The sequence below is a fragment of the Caloenas nicobarica genome, chromosome 27 (assembly GCF_036013445.1).
Source record: "Caloenas nicobarica isolate bCalNic1 chromosome 27, bCalNic1.hap1, whole genome shotgun sequence".
In the NCBI taxonomy this organism is placed as follows: Eukaryota; Metazoa; Chordata; class Aves; order Columbiformes; family Columbidae; genus Caloenas; species Caloenas nicobarica.
Genome location: NC_088271.1, coordinates 349,638 through 367,092, shown reverse-complemented (window position 1 = coordinate 367,092; position 17,455 = coordinate 349,638).

Sequence of the window (17,455 nt, the reverse complement as noted above, 5' to 3'; positions counted from 1 at the left end):
TCCACCGCGCTGCAGTGCATTTCTGTATCACACTGTGCAGTGAAAGCACAAGAATTCAATAGAATTATTTTATACATAATATATAAATAAATATATATATAGAAAGAGACCATATTTATTTTATAATTATTCTCTATATATGTGTGTGTCTATATAGATATATACATGTTCTCTGTTTCTCTCTCCCGCAGGTATTTTCCTGTTGCCGCAGAGCTCCTTCTCCCGGCTCGGGAAGCATCTCTGCTTTTTTCGAAAAGATCCCGACTTTGGAGACTTTGTTCCCCAAGTCTAAGGTACGACCGCCCCCCGCCCCCACCCCCGCGCGATCCTGCTCCGGCTCGGCCGCACCGCGGAGCGGCCCGGGGAGGGGTGCAGGGGGGTCATGGGGCGCTCCCCGACCCGGGCCTCCCCCGGTCCCTGCGGCTCAGCCCCCGCAACAGGTACCTGCGGTCCCCGCGGGCAAAAGCCAAGGCAGGCAGCAATGGGGACAGGCAGGGATAGGGGACAGGCAGGGATGGGGACAGGAAGCGGGGACGGGGCCGAGGTAGGGATAAGGATGAAGCAGGGACGGGGACAAGGCAGGGACAAGAACGAGACAGGGATGAGGGTGAGGGAAATTGGGAACTGAAGCTTAGACAGGGACAAGGCAAGGAAGGGACCAAGGTAAAACGGGAACTGAGGCATGAAGGGGGACAAAGCAGGGACAGTGTGGGGACAAGGCAGAGACCTCCCGACCCCCAGCCAGACCGAGCAGCTGCCCCGAGCTCTGTGGGGACGGGCAGTGGGTCCCCACGGGATGGGGGTTCCAGGCCTGTCCCTCAATCACCCTGGCTTGCTCGGGTCATGGTGTGCTTGTCACTAAAGTCATCCAAAGCGGCTCATATCCACCCAGGGCTCTTACACACACAGGGACGGACACACAGACAGACACACAGAGTTCTGGCCGGCCACAGACAATATCCATCACACAGACCTGTCCAAGGGCAACACGTGCATCAGCTGTCCCCAAACCCACACCCCCTCCTGCCAAACTCAGCCGCTCTCCTGGGCACAAAGCCACCCCCGCGCCAGATGTCACCCAAGGGCCAGCCTGGCTGGGGCGCGAGGCGGTGTCCCCCCTTTCCCTGTGCCCTCCTCTCTCCCGCAGCAGTAATTGCTGCTGTATTTATCCAAACTAGGAGGGGGGTGGCAGAGAAAGACTTCGAAGAGTAATTTTCCGGGAATTCTCCTCGGTGTAATTGTCTTGATAATAAATCCAGACGCTTAGCTTGTGTATGAATTGCTTTTTACCATTTTCATTTATTATTGAACACAGTGGGGAGAAGGGAAAACGCAACAGGGCTCTTTCTTGTGAGAGAGAAGGGGTGAAGGGGCTGAGGAGACGATTTCTCTGCAGATCCGGGAAACCTGGATGTGCTCATCATCTTGCTCTCTCTTTTTTGTGTTGTGGGTTTTTTTTTCTCCTCCCCTTAATACTTAGCCCATTTCCCCACCCCCCCCCCCCCCTTTTTTTTTTTGGGGGGGGGGGGAGTATTGAAAACTAATTAAATAACCCGTTAGCTAACACGTTAAATTAAGATCCACTCTTGGATTTAATGATGTCTGTGGAAGAATTGACAGAAATGTGAAGACAGACAGTCAATAGATTCCTTCCCCTGGTTACACTGTATAAATGTGATTAAAACAGATCTCAAAGAAGAGTGTCCCAACAGGGCACCCACACAGGAACAGAGCTGTGGGGGCACCTGTGGGTGTCTGAAGACAAACGTCTCCTGAAGCAGGTGCTGAGTTGGGAGATGGATGGCAGGACAAAGCTGCTGCTCGCCGGGGTGGCCCGTGGGGGACTGAGGATAAGAAACCTCCCTGAGACACGATTCAGGTTGGAGCAAGACCCTGACAAAAGCTTGTGCATCCAGGGAAGGGGAAAGCATCCCTCAGCTGATGTCCCCAGCTGTCCCCTTCGCAGCACCAAGTGATACTGGCCAGACATGCTGCTTCATCCCCAGCCCATGGAGTGGTCCAGCGCAGCCTTGTGCTATGTGGACAGATGCAAAGCTGAGCCTTTGCTTTGTCCTGCCTCCAGCAATGCAAACAGTGGCTGGCATGGGGAACATCCACCCATCACTTTCTGCTTAAGCTCTCAGGTAAAGGTTACCTTAGCATCCAGGCTGAAAAAAATCAATGGCTGATACAGCATGAGACTCAGAAAGACAACATACATCTATCACGTAGGGATTCGATGGGCTTAGAATAGTCTTGTCAACAAATGATTGTTTAAACAGAATATCTCAACTGTTTATGGCACCCTTAATCCATACATCTAAGCACCACTGTAACACATTGTGAGCATGGATTGTTCAGTAGAAACCTCTGTTGTTAGGTCTGGAGCTGCAGAACACTTAAGCATGTGCTTAAGTCTCCTAGACTTCAAATTAATCATGTACTTAAGTGTTTTGCTCGACTAGGTCTGGCCTAAGAACAGGGAAATACCTGTCATTATGTTAATGGATGAAGTTTTTGTTTCCTGCCTTTCATTTATTTAGTGTATAAAGGGCTAAACACACATGTGTGCTCCGGACACCGAGGTTTCTGGCTGATTTATACAGCTGGTGCACAAACAGACCTGGTGCCACCTGGACGTGGACATTATTTTGTAGCTCTTCCTTCTCCTCTGGGCACTGAAGTCCTTGACATGGTATTTGAGGGAGGCTTTGGTGGTGGTGGGTGAAAACCCCCTCAAGGGTTGTGAGTTAAATGATGCAGAGGGAAAGAGGAAGAGGAGCAGATGGAGAGTGCTAAGAAAAAGGTGCAGAAGAGAATGATGAGCAAAAAGGTTCTGGAAAAGCATCACAGACTCAGAACAACAGCCATAATGTCCACGGGTGCCTGAGCAGGGACAGCGAGGGAGGTCGGTGGAGCCTGGACACCTTCTGATGGAGACCTGCAGCTCCCAGCACAGCAAAGCCTGTGTCCCCCTGGTCCCTACATGGTGACTTGGCCATGACCTGGGGAGCAATTCCCAATGTCATCATCCCCTTCTTGCATCTGTCACCTGCCCAGGCTGGCTCTAGGGTCTCTGGGGTGGGGAGATCTCTTGCTGCAGGCTCCACTCTCACCACTTGTCTCGTGGTAATTATACAACCAATTTAAGTGTGTTGGGAAGGGGGAGCTTCTGTTTCCTTGCCCAAATAACTGCAGCTTCAAAGTGAAATTGAAAAGAGGCTTTCAGGTGTTTTGGGGCTTGCAAGGGGATGCGGGCTTCCGAAAACACAGGACCTGCAGAACAAAAAATAGAGTGAGAAAGGAGAGTGAAAGAAATAAAGGAGCATTAAAGCACATATCAATATTTCTCCTCAAAATGTAGAATGCATTTTCTTTTCTGAAAAATTAATAACATCACTTTGTCAATGGACTCTCTCCCCCTCCCCATTTTCCCTCCCTCCCACTCGCCTCCCCTCCTCTTCCTCCCTCTCCTTGTCTGCAGAAGATGTTCAATTGAAAACAATAGAAAATAAAAAAACCCCAGATAATCCTCAACAATTCCAGACTTGAGCTTTTTAATGGCCTCTCAGGGTTCATCTCCCAGCCACGCGATCTCTGCAGAGAAGGGGAACCCTCCCCGCTGGCTTCTGGCTCCGGTTCAGCCGCACATCTTCAGCCCATGCAGTACCTGGTGTGCTGCATTCGGGCAAATCCAAGTGCATGGCCCAAATTCCCCAGTGGAGATTCAGGTCGGACACGAGGAAGAAACTGTTGGCCCTGGGGGTGGTGAGAGCCTGGCCCAGGTTGGCCAGAGAGGTGGTGGCTGAACCATCCCTGGAGACACCCCAGGCCAGGCTGGACGGGGCTCTGAGCAGCCTGAGCTGGTGCAGATGTCCCTGCCCATGGCAGGGGGGCACTGGGGGGGCTGGGAAGGGCCCTGCAACACAAACTATTCAGTGATTTTGTGATTCTACGATCAAATCTGCTCCCCATCCAGCCGCTCTTGAAGGCAGAGATGTTTGGAGACTTCCAGACCTGGAGAGCCGGGGAGAAGAAATTGTGGGAGCTCAGGAGCATCTGCCCTGCCAGGATGCTGTGGCTCAGGATCAAACCCGAAGGTTTCTGTGGCAGTGAAGACCAGCAATATTTTCCCCAGATGCTGCTCAGCTCTTGGGGCCAGTGGAGAGCTTGTCAAATATTGAGCAGGCGCGTCGATGTTGCAAGCCCTAAGTGAAAGCAAAAATCAGTTAATGGTCTTCTTGAGCTGTCCTCTTGGCGTGGAGAGTCCTCGCAGAACCTGGGGTAGACGATTTGCAAGGGGTTGATGTGCTGCTTAGTAAAGTGACCATTCAGCAGCCATTAACATATGTATTAAACAAAATATCTGAAAAATCCCAGTGGGAAGAGGAAAAGTACTGCCCTGCTTTGAGAAAGTGATGCTATTTATCAGGGCCTGTAAATACCCGCTTAACCCCCCCTGGGAATTTGGAGAAGAGTTTTGGGACCTGACAGGAGATGGCTCCTCCTTCCATGAGAATTATGTGAATTTTAATTTCTTAACTAGGAAAAAAAGCAAGAAGTTGAAAAAATATCAAAACCATTACAGATGTCAATCAAAGCAGGTGGTTTTGACAAGCTTTAAAGTTGTAGCTAAATTTAAGCTTGGGCGGTTTTTCAAATTTCCTTTTAGTGTAAATTAATCATGATTTTAAAACAAAAATAAAATCATATGGGGTTGGAAGAGGAAGATTATTCTTTTGGAAAGTGCTGCAGTGGGACAATCTGATGACTCCCACTCTTTTCATGTGGCCAATGAAATGTTTGAAAAGGGAGATTTAAAGAAACAACTGAGTCCTTTGGGAAAGGATTCGTTTTGATGAAATGACATTTTTCTGATTTTCAAAACTTTTGGAGAATCCCTGATCTCTGCTCATTGGGAAAAGGCTTCAGATGTTCTCAGAAACAGAACCCTACAGTGACAGAGCTCTCAAGGAGTTGTCCTTCTCCTCCAAGGTTTGTGTCCTCACTTCCTCCAGGTGAAAAATTAGTATAGGACAAGAAAATTCACAAAATTACAGAAAGGTTTGGGTTGAATGGCCCTTCCCAGCCCCCCAGTGCCCCCCTGCCATGAGCAGGGACATCTGCACCAGCTCAGGTTGCTCAGAGCCCCGTCCAGCCTGGCCTGGGATGTCTCCAGGGATGGTTCAGCCACCACCTCTCTGGGCAACCTGGGCCAATTAAAAAAACAATTGCAGAGGAGGAGAAAATGGTAGCAGCAGAGTCAGGATGACTCTCCATGGTAAAGGACTTGGCTCCTTTTGTCACTCTGTGGCAGGATGGGGCCCACAGCTGAAATTCAGCCGTATCTGAATGCCTCTTTGTAAAGTCAGAGTGAGAGCTCATAACTGCACCTGCCTTGGGCTGAGTTACAGTTGGCTCTTCTAGCTGTGACGAAACTACTAGCAGTTTTCATTTACATTAAGACAATAACATATTTTTAAAGATAATAATCTATCTTTTAATATAATATTTAATCTTTATAATAATATATATTTAAAATAGGACAATAATATACGTATCCTGTGATGGTTCTTCCTTCAGCTGAAGGATGCAAGGTCAGATGAGGGTCCATCAACCTGCACATGACATCGCAAAGGTCGGACCAAAGACCCATGTAGGCCGGTTTCTTGTCTCCATTGGTGAGCATTAGTCCACTCAGATGCAACATAGTGACTTGTTGACTTACCTTTCCATCAGGAACGGGTTAGTGAGCTCCTCCACTGGAGGTTTACCCTGAATCATTATGACAGAGACCCCCAGAGTTGTGTGTTGAACCCAAAAATTAAGCAAAGAGATGACCGAGGGAACACATGACCCAGTGATAATATGGATGTACCAGTGTGAGGGACCCTGAGATTAGCTGGAGTCAGGCAGGCTGAGGGTTGAGATCAGAGGTCCACCTACACTGAGCAAGAACAGATCTCGTGTTTTCTGTCTGGGAAGCATCTTTGCATGTGAATTATCTGTTGTGATAGCTAATAAAAGTGGTTGGCTTTGATGACCCTGGAGAAAAGTGGCTTTTCCTGGCTTTGGAGGGAGCCAGCCTGCACTTGTGGAAATGAGGCCAATTCACAGGTGTCTCACAAGGGAAAGTGTCCACTTGTGAGCACTTCTGCTCCAGGATTAACCCCTCTGTCCTTTGGCTGTGTGAAGATAATTACAAAATAAGGGTTGTAAAGCTCTCATACAAAGGCTTTGGGATCTAGATACGACATCATCTGGGGACCATAGTAAAAGGCATCATTAGAAGACACACACACACACACGCACACACACGAGATGTATGGATCTGCAGTGGGATGGATTGAGAGCAGGATCAATATCTGTACAGTAAATACTCCGCAGCACCTGGGAAACGACTACCCTATGCCTGATCTTCATCTGATGGAGGAGAAGAAAAGCCTGGGCACCACTTTTAGGATGAGCTTTTGGAGGTTGCACAGACGATGCTGTTGGGGAGGCCACAGGAGTGAGAGCTTGGAGGCTTTTGGGGCAGCGAGATTTACCTAAAGAACAGCTCTTTGGAGAGGAGGGATGGACCTTGTCTACACACAAAATTGCAAGCCAAAATTGGTCTTGTGTAGACACCCTTAAATCATTTTAAAGCAGGTTGGTATTGGTTTGTATAATTCGATTCCTTTACCAAAGCGAAGCGAAATCGATGCAAATGGGGTTTACATTGATTTCAGTACATCCGCACAAAGGTTTTGCCCCAGTTTAATGAAATCAGTTTAAAAAACACACCTTTAGCTAAACTGGCATAACTTTGTGTCCAGACAAGGTGAGAGACAGAGGGAGAAGGGAAGAAAGCATCGTGATCTACCCTAAAAAGAGGCGAGGGCGAAGTGTTGATGAAGTGCGTGTGCAGGCAGCGCAGCCCCCGTCGGAGCAGGCTGCAGTGGCGCAAAGTGATAAGGAATGGGTCAATATAGTTTTCTCAAAGATTTTTTTTTTTTCCCCAAGAAAGGTTAAATGTGAGGTGATATCGATTTCCCTTTTCTCCCCGTCCCTCCTCTCGCCACCCCCGGCCCCTTTCCCTCCTCCCTGCCCTCTCCCCACCTCCCCGCCGCCCGGAGCCATTCTTGGAGGAGGAATCGCAGCCCAAAGTGGCCAAGTGACCAGGGAGGACCACGGCGCCCGGCTGCGGTGCTGACCAATGGCCGCCCAAAGGAGCCCCCGTTGCTTAGCAACCCGCTGCTGAGAGAGAGGCAGAGAGCGCAAAAAAGATGGATTTTCAGATTGCAGCAGCCAAGCAGATCAATTCTGCAACATGGGCTACAGTGGCCAAGCGGAATCTCTCTTGCTCCCAGCAGATATTGATCCAGCCATGCTATAGGCATTGAATGAGCTCTAATAAGTCCTGAGTAAACAGGAACAAGGACTTAAGTGATAGCCCAGCAGTCAAACATCAACTCCCTTTGTCTTCTTCTTCCTCTTCTTGGTTTTTTTTTGTTGTTGTTGTTTTGTTTTTAATTGCTGAAGGGTTTGTGAGAAAAGGACAATAATGTTTATTGATAGAAAAATAAAGAGTCAGAATATCACTCCATTCACAGCCTGGGAGGGTTTGGAGAGGAAAAGTCCCTGCTTCAAAATCCAGGTTGGCCTTGCAGAGTGGTGATCCATGGACACGCGTGGTGAACATGGCTTCAGTGGGTGCGTCCAAGACTCGATGACAAGGTCCTTCAAGGTGAGATTTGCCCAGGACAGGCTGATGAGGGAGTGCAGGTGTCCAGAGCTGCCCATTCGAAGCAGACATGGAGGTGGGCACATTCAGAGGTTTGAGCTCAGGTGATGAGTCTCCTCCAGACCTTCAGCGCTTTGGAGGGGAAGATTAAAACTCCCTGCAGGGACACAAAACGCAGGCCAGCCTTCAGGAAGGGGCCAGGACCTGGAAATTCCCTCTTTGGAGATGCCAGGGCAGGCAGCAAAGCTGGGTTTAAAGGACACATCCAGAGCCACAGGATGCTTGGGAAGATGAAGGAAGCAACTTCGGCTCTGGTTCTGAGAGGGGCCTTGTTTGCTGGTGAGAGATGCCAAGGTTACAAGCAGAACCAGGCAAGGAGGAGTCTGGGCTGATCCAGGACCCTGATATCAAAGAAAGGGACACAAGGCAGCATTTGGGGGACACAACCAAGCTTGAAGGACCTACTTTTGTGGGGAGCGTGTGGCTGAGGCCAAGGAAGAGCCCAGCTAAGCTCAAGTGATGAAGACTTGACTTGGTGGGTCCCAGACACACAGCCAAGGCCAGGCTTGTGCAAAAACCTCCGTTGCTTGGGGTTTTCCAGCTGCCCTTTGCTCAGGGGACACGGTGACCAACCCAACACAGTACAAGAGCCTGGAAAACACCCTGTGGTCATGTAAGAACTCACTGCATTGTCTCTGTCCCCACCTCCCTATGTGACTGTTTCACTCCCCACTCCATCCCAACACCTCCTCCTGCAGCATCTTCATCCCCCTTCCTTATCGCCATCCCCAGCCCTCACCTCCCCATGGGCTCAGGGCCCTCCAGCTATTGTTCCCCATGCCTCAGCTTTACATGTTCTCTCCCAAATTTCCTAAATTTCTACCTCCAGCTCCGTGCACAGTGAAGCCTCCAGCTGCTGCTGTCACCCAACTGAATAATTGCTGGGGTCGGGGCGGTTAAATCGCTGGCAGGAAGGACGCGGCTCCCATCCAAAGGGCTGGATGCTGCTCTCCAGCAATTCCCAAGCGACACCAATTAAACAACTGGAGCTGCTCCAGATTTATGCCTGTGTAACCGAGATCACAGGCCAGGCCTGCCTCCAGCAATTACAGGATCGGGGAAATGAGAGCTCTTTGCTTGCACTCTGAGATCTCTCAACCCACATTTCAGCAGCCTTCGTCATAACAGGGCTGATAATTAATTGGTCTGATATTAAGGTGGCTGGCTCCGGCGCTCACCCGAGCTCCCTGCCGCAGTTTAACACCAGTTAAATCAAATGAGTCCTTGAATCTTTAATGTGATCCACAGCGAGAGGGAGCAAAAGGGAGATGGGCACCTCCATGCAGACGTACACGCGTGCGGGTGAACATGCCGTGTTTGTGAGCATGCACACATGTGTCTTGATTGCTCCAGAGGCAGGCAAAGGAGAAAATAGACAAGCGCTGGCCCATCCCCAAAGATATTTGCCTCTTTTCTGAGAAGAGAGAAGATGTAGTTTCTTTTTCTGAAGGTTTCTGCATTTCAAAGTAATATCAGAAGGGCTCGAAGCTTAATCTTTGTTACCCAGGAGGCTGTAGGTATCGGGCAAAAGGAGAAAAAAATCGAATCAATACGGCGGTATGAATTTATTCCCAGGGGGGTCCGAGGCACCAATATTTTCTCTCCCTTCTGTTAAAGAGATAGCACCAGCCCAATGCAGAGGCCACACACGTTTGGTGCATGAGTTATGCCGTGGCAATGGCTATGATGGTGGGGGATAAAAATCATGGGTGGTTAAATAGTATCACCCGGAGAGCTGGAAGAAAAACTCCTAACTGCTCCGCAGCAGAAAATGATGTCTTTTATTTGCAAACAGCTTGGTGCGTCCCTTGGCTCTGCGTGACTGGCGACCAGTGATTCGGGGATGATGTGGGGAAGAGACCCTGGGATGTTGAGCAGGTCCCAGGGATGCTGAGCTGGAGATGTGGGAGGATGGAAACACCCGCAAGCTCCATGGTCCTGAGAGTCGTCTATGCTGGTCTCCCATAGTGGGGCCTCAGCTCTCTTTGTATGGGATCCAAAAGTGCAGAAGGGACTCATCGCACCCAGAGATCTGGGCTGGAGGTGGTGGGAGGCCAGGGGAGGTCCTGGCCAAGTTTAACATTAAACTCTTCACCCTGAGGTGCCCACTCTGGGGAGGAGCCCACAGAGATGCCAGAGCCGAGATTAGATCTTGGGAACAATTTCTTCCCCAAAGGGCTGTGGGGCATTGGAACAGGCTGCCCAGGGCAGTGCTGGAGTCACCATCCCTGGAGGGGTTGGACAGAGATGAGGTTCTCAGGACACGGGGCAGTGCCAGGGCTGGGGGAACGGTTGGACTCAATGAGCTTGAGGGGCTTTTCCAGACAAAACAATTCTGATACAGGGAGAAAAAATCCCCTCCTTTTCACTCGGACCACTCAAACTTCAGCCTTTTCCTGCACAAGCCAAGTCTAGAGAAACCTCAGGGAGTCCACAGCCCTGAGCAAAACCAGCATCACGGTAAATCCACTGCAGTATTGAACCAGCCAGGAGAGCTGCAGGTTGGGGCGAAGTGATATTTGCTGAATTTTGGGAAGGGCGATGGGATCATGGGCTGTGCGGGGCTGGGACAGCGGGAGAACAGTGTGTCGGGTATTTATGGCCTTTTGCTGCATGGCTCTAACCAGAGCTATCAGCTTCCCACCACAATGCGCCCAATCGTTTGAAATTTAAAACAAAATGTAAAACAAGGAATAATGGTAACAAAAAAGGCTTAATTAATTGAGGTAAATTGCATCACGATAGTGATTTCTCAGTAACACAGCTAAGTGCCCCATTATTCTGATTTCACTCAGTATTCATGGATACTAAATAAATCACAGGCCCAGCACTTACAGCCTGCTGCAGAGGGGCAGGGGGATGGGGGTCCTGCCATCTCCTCGGTCTATATGTCGATAACCCCAGCACTTCCCGAGTGTCCGCCTTAAATGGCAGCCAGAAAAATTACCGTCAAAATAAATTAATTGTCCAGTGCGTTTTTTTTTCCTCTTCCTTTTTTTTTTTTTTTAACCTTTGGAAAAATTTCCTCTGGAGATTCACTAGGAAGATTTTTCCCTGCTTGTTTCCCTTCAGTACTGCCCCACTCTGTTTATCAATATCCTATTAATACCAGTTTATTTGAAATCATTTATTTTCCCAGCGCTCAGGCAGCCTGGCTGCACCCAGAAGCGATGGGTTCGGCACCGCAGCCCCATGGCTGGCAGCTCCTGGGCGTCATTTTTTCGTTGGGAGGGATGGCTGAGCCGGTACCTGGTACCCGAGACCACTATGAGGCCCAGGCACAGCCTGTGGCCTGGGCTGAAGAACACTTATAGGAGCTCAGCGAGCATTTGCTGGTGGCTTTGCTCTTTCTGTCCGTGTTCGTGCTTTATCCAGGGCTGATGCTGCTTCGGGAGCAGACCGGAACCCTGCTAAGTGCTAGCCTGGAGCTGCCAAACCACCGTTTCGAGTGGTTTGATGCTATGCTGAGCTGGAAGGTTGGATCTAACGCCGAGGTGAGGAGGAGGATGCTGGACCGCAGCCCTGCAGGGATGTCCCCTTGATGCCTGGAGCAGGGTCCCTCATCCCAGCATCCCCAGTACGGACCTGACACTGGCGGCGGCTTTGTTCTCCTGCTAATCAAACCAGGCTGGGAAGCGCTGCTGGATGTACCAAGTGTGTGCAATCTGGAGGCATCTCCTTCAGGAGCCAAACGACGGAAAAATTGTGATGAGGTGCTGCAGCCCTGTCCCTCCTCCCCGCTGGAGCAGGGCTTGGTATGGCCAGCATCGATTTCGATAACGGATCAATGGGAATCAACAGCGGGGGGGCACAGGGGGTGCACAGACCCTGTGACAAAGAGGTTTCATCAGCCCGCGGCTCTGCAGGATCCCACCCTGTGATCCACTCTCAGATCCGTGTCCACAGCTGCTGTGCAGTGCTCGGGTCCCTGGTAGCACTGTCCCCTCTCTGCTGCGAGCGGCTGCACAGAGGAGATGACGTTGCGCAGCCAGTGCTGTGGTGTCAGCACATTGGCATGGCGGGGAGGGGACATTCACTTTTCCCCCTCTTTTCTTGTAAGCAACATCCCCTCTCTCCTCTCCAGCACCCCCTGAGCCCCCATCCCCAAATCTCACCTACATCCAGCCCAGCCCCCTTACCGCTGTGCAATTCCTATGGAGGGGCTGCTGCTGCAAGGAGCCCAGGAATCAATTAATCAATCACAATCAAGATCCCAGGGTGTAATCATAATTAATGTTCAGCCCGGATTGATCATGTCATGGTTTCAGTGTGTTCACGTGAGCTGGGATGATAAAACTGACGGTTTAATGGCGCTTCTGCAGATGCCTTCCCATTCCCAGCCCTCCCCAGGGCTGTCCCCTCTCTTGAGGAGGGACACAGGTGACACCCCAGGAGACCTAAGGAGACATTTGGGGAGGGCGACAGCATGGTGGGGTCTTGGGGGGTCAGGCAGTCACAGGGTGTTTGTGCACAGGGTGGGTGACAGCAGCACACCGGGTGGGCACCCTTGCCATGACGGAGGGCATCAGGATGACACCCATGGGGTGGGTGTCACCACTGGGTGCCGCAGGTGGCACTGGGGGGGATCAGCAGCCCTGTCCCCAACTTGTTGCTCCCAGGAGCAGCCCCCAGCTGTGCCGGTCTCCATCCAGCCAAAATCACGGGGGCCGGCAGCCACTGGCTGGGAGCCCTCTGAATGTCACAAACATAGTGTAACTAGACGTGGATCAATCCATCAATGCGCAGCAGTGGTTAAATAGTGCTGTGCTCACCTCCCTCCAATTAAACTATCATTTCTGATAGATCCCTTTGTGTCTCTGTCTCCCCGTCGGGCCGCTCTGGCCGATGATGACGGCTTGGAGGATGCTCCCTTCTCCTGTCACAGCTGGATGGATGCTGGGCGCAGGCATGCAATGTTGGAAGGATGCGGAGTTTCCTTCCATGCAGACTGGATGCCGTGCTGGGCAGACTGGGAGAGCACGAGTCCTGGGGATATTAAGAAAAATTTCTTCCTGGAAAGGGCTGTGGGGCATTGGAACAGGCTGCCCAGGGCGGTGCTGGAGTCACCATCCCTGGAGGGGTTGGACAGACGCAGGGATGATGTTCTCAGGGACATGGAGCAGTGCCAGGGGTGGGGGAACGGTTGGACTCGATGATCTTGAGGGTCTCTTCTAACCAAAATGATTCTATGATTCTATGACCACCTGGTTCCAAACCCCCTTTGCAGGTTGGGGCTGATTCCCCAGATCAACCCAGATCAACCATGGTGACGCAGCAGTGGGAGCTCAGTGTGGCTGTGAGTCCAGTCCCCCCAGTCTCACCAGGCATGCAGTACATGGCTCAGCCCCATCCATAGAACCACAGAACCGTAGAACCGTTTTGGTTGGAAAAGACCTTTAAGATCATCGAGTCCAGGTGTTAACAATCTTGATATACATTTGCTAGAAGGACGATGCCTGATCTCAACAGAAAATGGTGGCTTTTGGCTGGAAATCTAATAACGTTCCACAAAAATTTACGTTCAATGCTCGCCTGTCCACTAGTATGAAATTTTAGAGCTCCTATTATGCAGAATATTTAAATTTCTTTTAAATTCATGATGCTGAGAACATTTAGAAGCAAGTATATTCATTAATAGGAAATTCAGCATTGGTGAAACTACTACAGTTATCCACATTCAAGTCGGAATTAAATTTGTAAAAGAAAGGAGACTAATAGGGAATTCATGCTAACAGTACAATAGTGATCCAGGGAATCAGTGAATTTTGGGGTTGTCATATGCAGGGACAGGAGTTGGACTCAATGATCCTTGTGGGTCCCTCCCAACCCAGGACATTCTATGACTCTAAGCTGCAGCTTTTACTTTTTGAAATGCTCTTCTGTCATTATGACTACAGTGTAGTGAAAAAGAATCTATGAAAGTGGGTCCATATTCAGGGCATGGAGGGACTGCAGAATTTTATGCTGCCTTCTAAAGGTGATTCACCTTGAGAGCTGAATTCACGTCAGCTCTAGTCTATATTTGCACGAGTTGTGGGATGATCCGAGCCCCCCGGAACGCGCAGAGCTCTGCCTTTAGCCTGCGCTGGCAGCCTAGCATTGGTTCTCACTGGGATGCCAGAAATTCTCCCCCTTTCTCCTTTCTGAGGGGCTGTGGGAGGGGATGCCCGGCTGGGGGGCCTCACAAGGGACCGTCCTGAGGGATGTCGGGAGCACCCAGGGGATGCGGCGGCAGCAGGGCCAGGCGGAAACCTGCGGAGCAGAGCTGGGTATTGATTTCCCATCGATCCCACGCAACCACATTCTGCAGCGGCTGCTGTCCTACATTTCAATCCCACACCTTTGCCTCTGACTTTAATGGGCTTCATCACAGCCCAAAGCTTTATTTAACCAAAAGGGGAGGGAGATAGCAGGTGACTGCCAGAAATCAGAGCAACCCAGCCCCCAGGGTCTGCCTGGGTATGGTTGCACCCTCTGGATCCCTCCCAGCTCCAGGACAGGCTCCCCAGAGTATTTTGGGGGATGAGCCCATGCACCCGCAGCCCTGCAGGTCCCAGCACCAATGGGAGGGTGCTGGGGGTCTCGGTGACAGCATCTGGCTCCACAGCAGCTCTTCCACCTCAAGGTCTCTCTCCAGCCCATCCTTGCTGTACCTGCACAACTCCATCTTCTAAACAAAGAGCTCCAGCTGATGCTGGAAGGGCAAAATTAAGCTCCACCTGAACGGGGATCTGCATAATTACTTGTGCATGTGGAAGCACCGCACACCACCCACCCACCCACTCGCCTCCAGATGTGAGGTTACAGACAAGATGCATGCACCCGCGACAACTGCGAGATGAATATGGAGAAGCTGGATGTGGCCGAGGACGCCTGTGTCTTGCTTGGGCGTTCCTGGAGCATCCATCACAGCAGCAGCAGCCCCAGCACCCACGCGGCCCCGTCCAGCCAGGTCATGAGCAATCCTGATTTATCCTCTGCCCTCTGTCCTCCCAATTGCATTTTTAAGCCTCCCTGGACCACGGCCCTCAGCATCTTCCAGCCCACACGGCTGCTCTCTCCCTGGGGCTGACTATGGATGCTGTGTTTATTTTTGATTTATGCCAACCCCCCAAAAAAAGAAATACATTTTCTTCAATTATTAATCAGTGAGGTGTGAGAGGGGGACATGAGCTGGAAATTAACTCCGTGACCTTTTTGGGTGAGTTTTTACTTCCCTCCACTCTCTAGACCAGTGTGTTCTACCAGTCCTCTTAGCAAAAATGGGGCTGCTTCTGCAAATATCTCCCAGGAGATGTCCCTAACGTTGCTGAGGGTGTTCAGATGATGGGGATGGTGCCCCAGCCCAGGATATTTGCACACCCAAAGCTGTCCTGGCCCTGTGGGTGTGCGGTCACACCCCCATATGCCTGAGCCCAAATGGTCTCTCTGATGCAAATGCCCCTTTCCTGTTCTGCTCCGACCCACCACACCTATCTGATGCCTCTGGGTATCTGACTGGCCTTTGATCCTGCCATGCACAGGTTCTTGGGCAGGATAGGACACCCCAACTCATATCTGCTCCTATGTGGCAACTGTCCTAGAGAGACAAGGGCCCTCCAGGGAGCAGGAGTGGGTGCCCCACAGCTCCCCACACTCACTTGGGTGCCCTCAGTGTGCTCCAAGGCAGGACGGAGACCACATCTACCTCTCTCTCCTTTGACTCAGCTTCTAGTCTTGGCTTTGGACGGACACCCAGTTTTAGGCATCTAAGGAGGCTTTGGCAAGACAGCTGCTGGACAGGAGAGAGGAGGGTTTTTGGAGTGCTCTTCCACCCTCCTGCCTCACAAACACCTCCTAAGCCAATCTGCAAGGCTGGAGCCCAGCCTATCTCTTGCAGAAGGCAAGATGACCCTGAGGCTAGCAGAACACAAAGTTGGCCTTGGGATGTTGGAGCATCTCTGGCGCAAGCGTGCTCTCGCCTCCCTGCCCCCTCCTCTGCCTCTCCCTCCCTTCCCGAAAGCAGCACTGCGGCAGCACACACCAGCAAACTGATCAAGGCGAAAGGACTGATCAATAGGCGTATTGAGCACTTTTCAAGGTACGGTGATTTTTGCGGATTCAGTGCTAACCTCATGCCAGAGCCTCAAGCTACTTCCTCTCCCTCAGCGCCATCAACTCGACCACCAGCTGCACTGTCCCCTCCCAGCACATGTCCTGGTCACCCCCTCTGAGCTGGCAGGGGCACCCAGCCTGCTCCCAGGAAGAAGCAGAGACCTTGCAGGCTTGAGTCACTGGTGACATTTCAGTTGGAGGGAGAGGGAATCGTTAGCAGCTCCTGGGGGTGGTTCTTCACACTGGGTTCACACCAGTCTTGGGACCACAATGCTCTGGACAAGAGGAAACGGCCTCCAGTTGCATCAGGGGAGGCTGAGGTTGGATCTGGGGAACAATTTCTTCTCGGAAAGGGCTGTTGGGCATTGAAACAGGCTGCCCGGGGCAGTGGTGGAGTCGCCATCCCTGGAGGGGTTAAACAGATGGAGATGAGGTTCTCAGGGACATGGGTTAGTGCCAGGGCTGGGTTAATGGTTGGACTTGATGATCTTGGGGGTCTTTTCCAACCAAAATGGTTCTGTGATGATTCTATTATTCTATGAACTTGTGGGGTTTGGAGAAGTGCAACCAAGCTGTGAGACTCCCAGGGATGGGGATAGATGAGCTGGGGTCATCGCGATGGTGGGAAGTGGAGGGCTGAGGACAACTGTTTGCAGCTCCTGGGGCTGCACCAAAGGTGACAGTGGGAGTGGGGAACCCTCTAGCAGCCTGTCCTTCTCAGCAGATGGAAAGGGCAGGACAAGCGAGGACCTACTCAGTGCTTGGTGGCATCACAAGAGATGGGGCTGGAAGGGACCTCTGGAGACCCTCACCCTGGACGAGTACTCCTGGGTTGCAGATCCCAGGAGAAACCCATGAGATTGACTCCTGGCTAGGCTGGATTGACATCGCCTGCGCAGAGGTTTTGATGGCAAAGGATCTTTGCATCTGACATCCTCCAGCTTTCTGACAGGAGAGCGATGGGGAAGGCAGATACCCAGAGCGGCTGATAAGGTGCTTGGAAAGACAACACAGAAACTAAACAGAACTTCATGGTCAGAGCTGCTGCTTTAAACGTGTCCCAGCCCCTTCACTACTGAGACATAGGTAGATACTGCACCTTGCAAGGTAAAAATAGCACATTTAATGAAGCTGGGAAAAACATCAATTGTATTTTGTTGGAATTGCAGAGACCTCATTGCCACGTTCCTTATGAAAATGCTTTGGTATTGGAACAGATAGGAAAGCCTCATGCGTTGATTTGCAAAACGTGCTTTAAGCAAGAAAACCAGCAGAAACCAAACAAAATCTGAATGTTGTTCTGCACCCCCAGGTTTGACCTTTATTGGTCTCACACAGCTCAAGTTTTGTGATTTTGGTCACCTAGGGGGAAAAAAAAAAAGGCATTTTAACCTTGTTGAATTTTTAACAGAAATTTGCCATCTAAACCTAATTCTGCTCCAAAATTTGGGGTGTTTGAGAATGAATGGTGGAGAGGACATGTGTTGCTCTGGGGGGTGCAGATGCATTTAGAGGGGATGCGATGGACCCTTTGCCTCTCCAGCATTGCCTTTGATTTAGAAGAAGGGAAAAGTC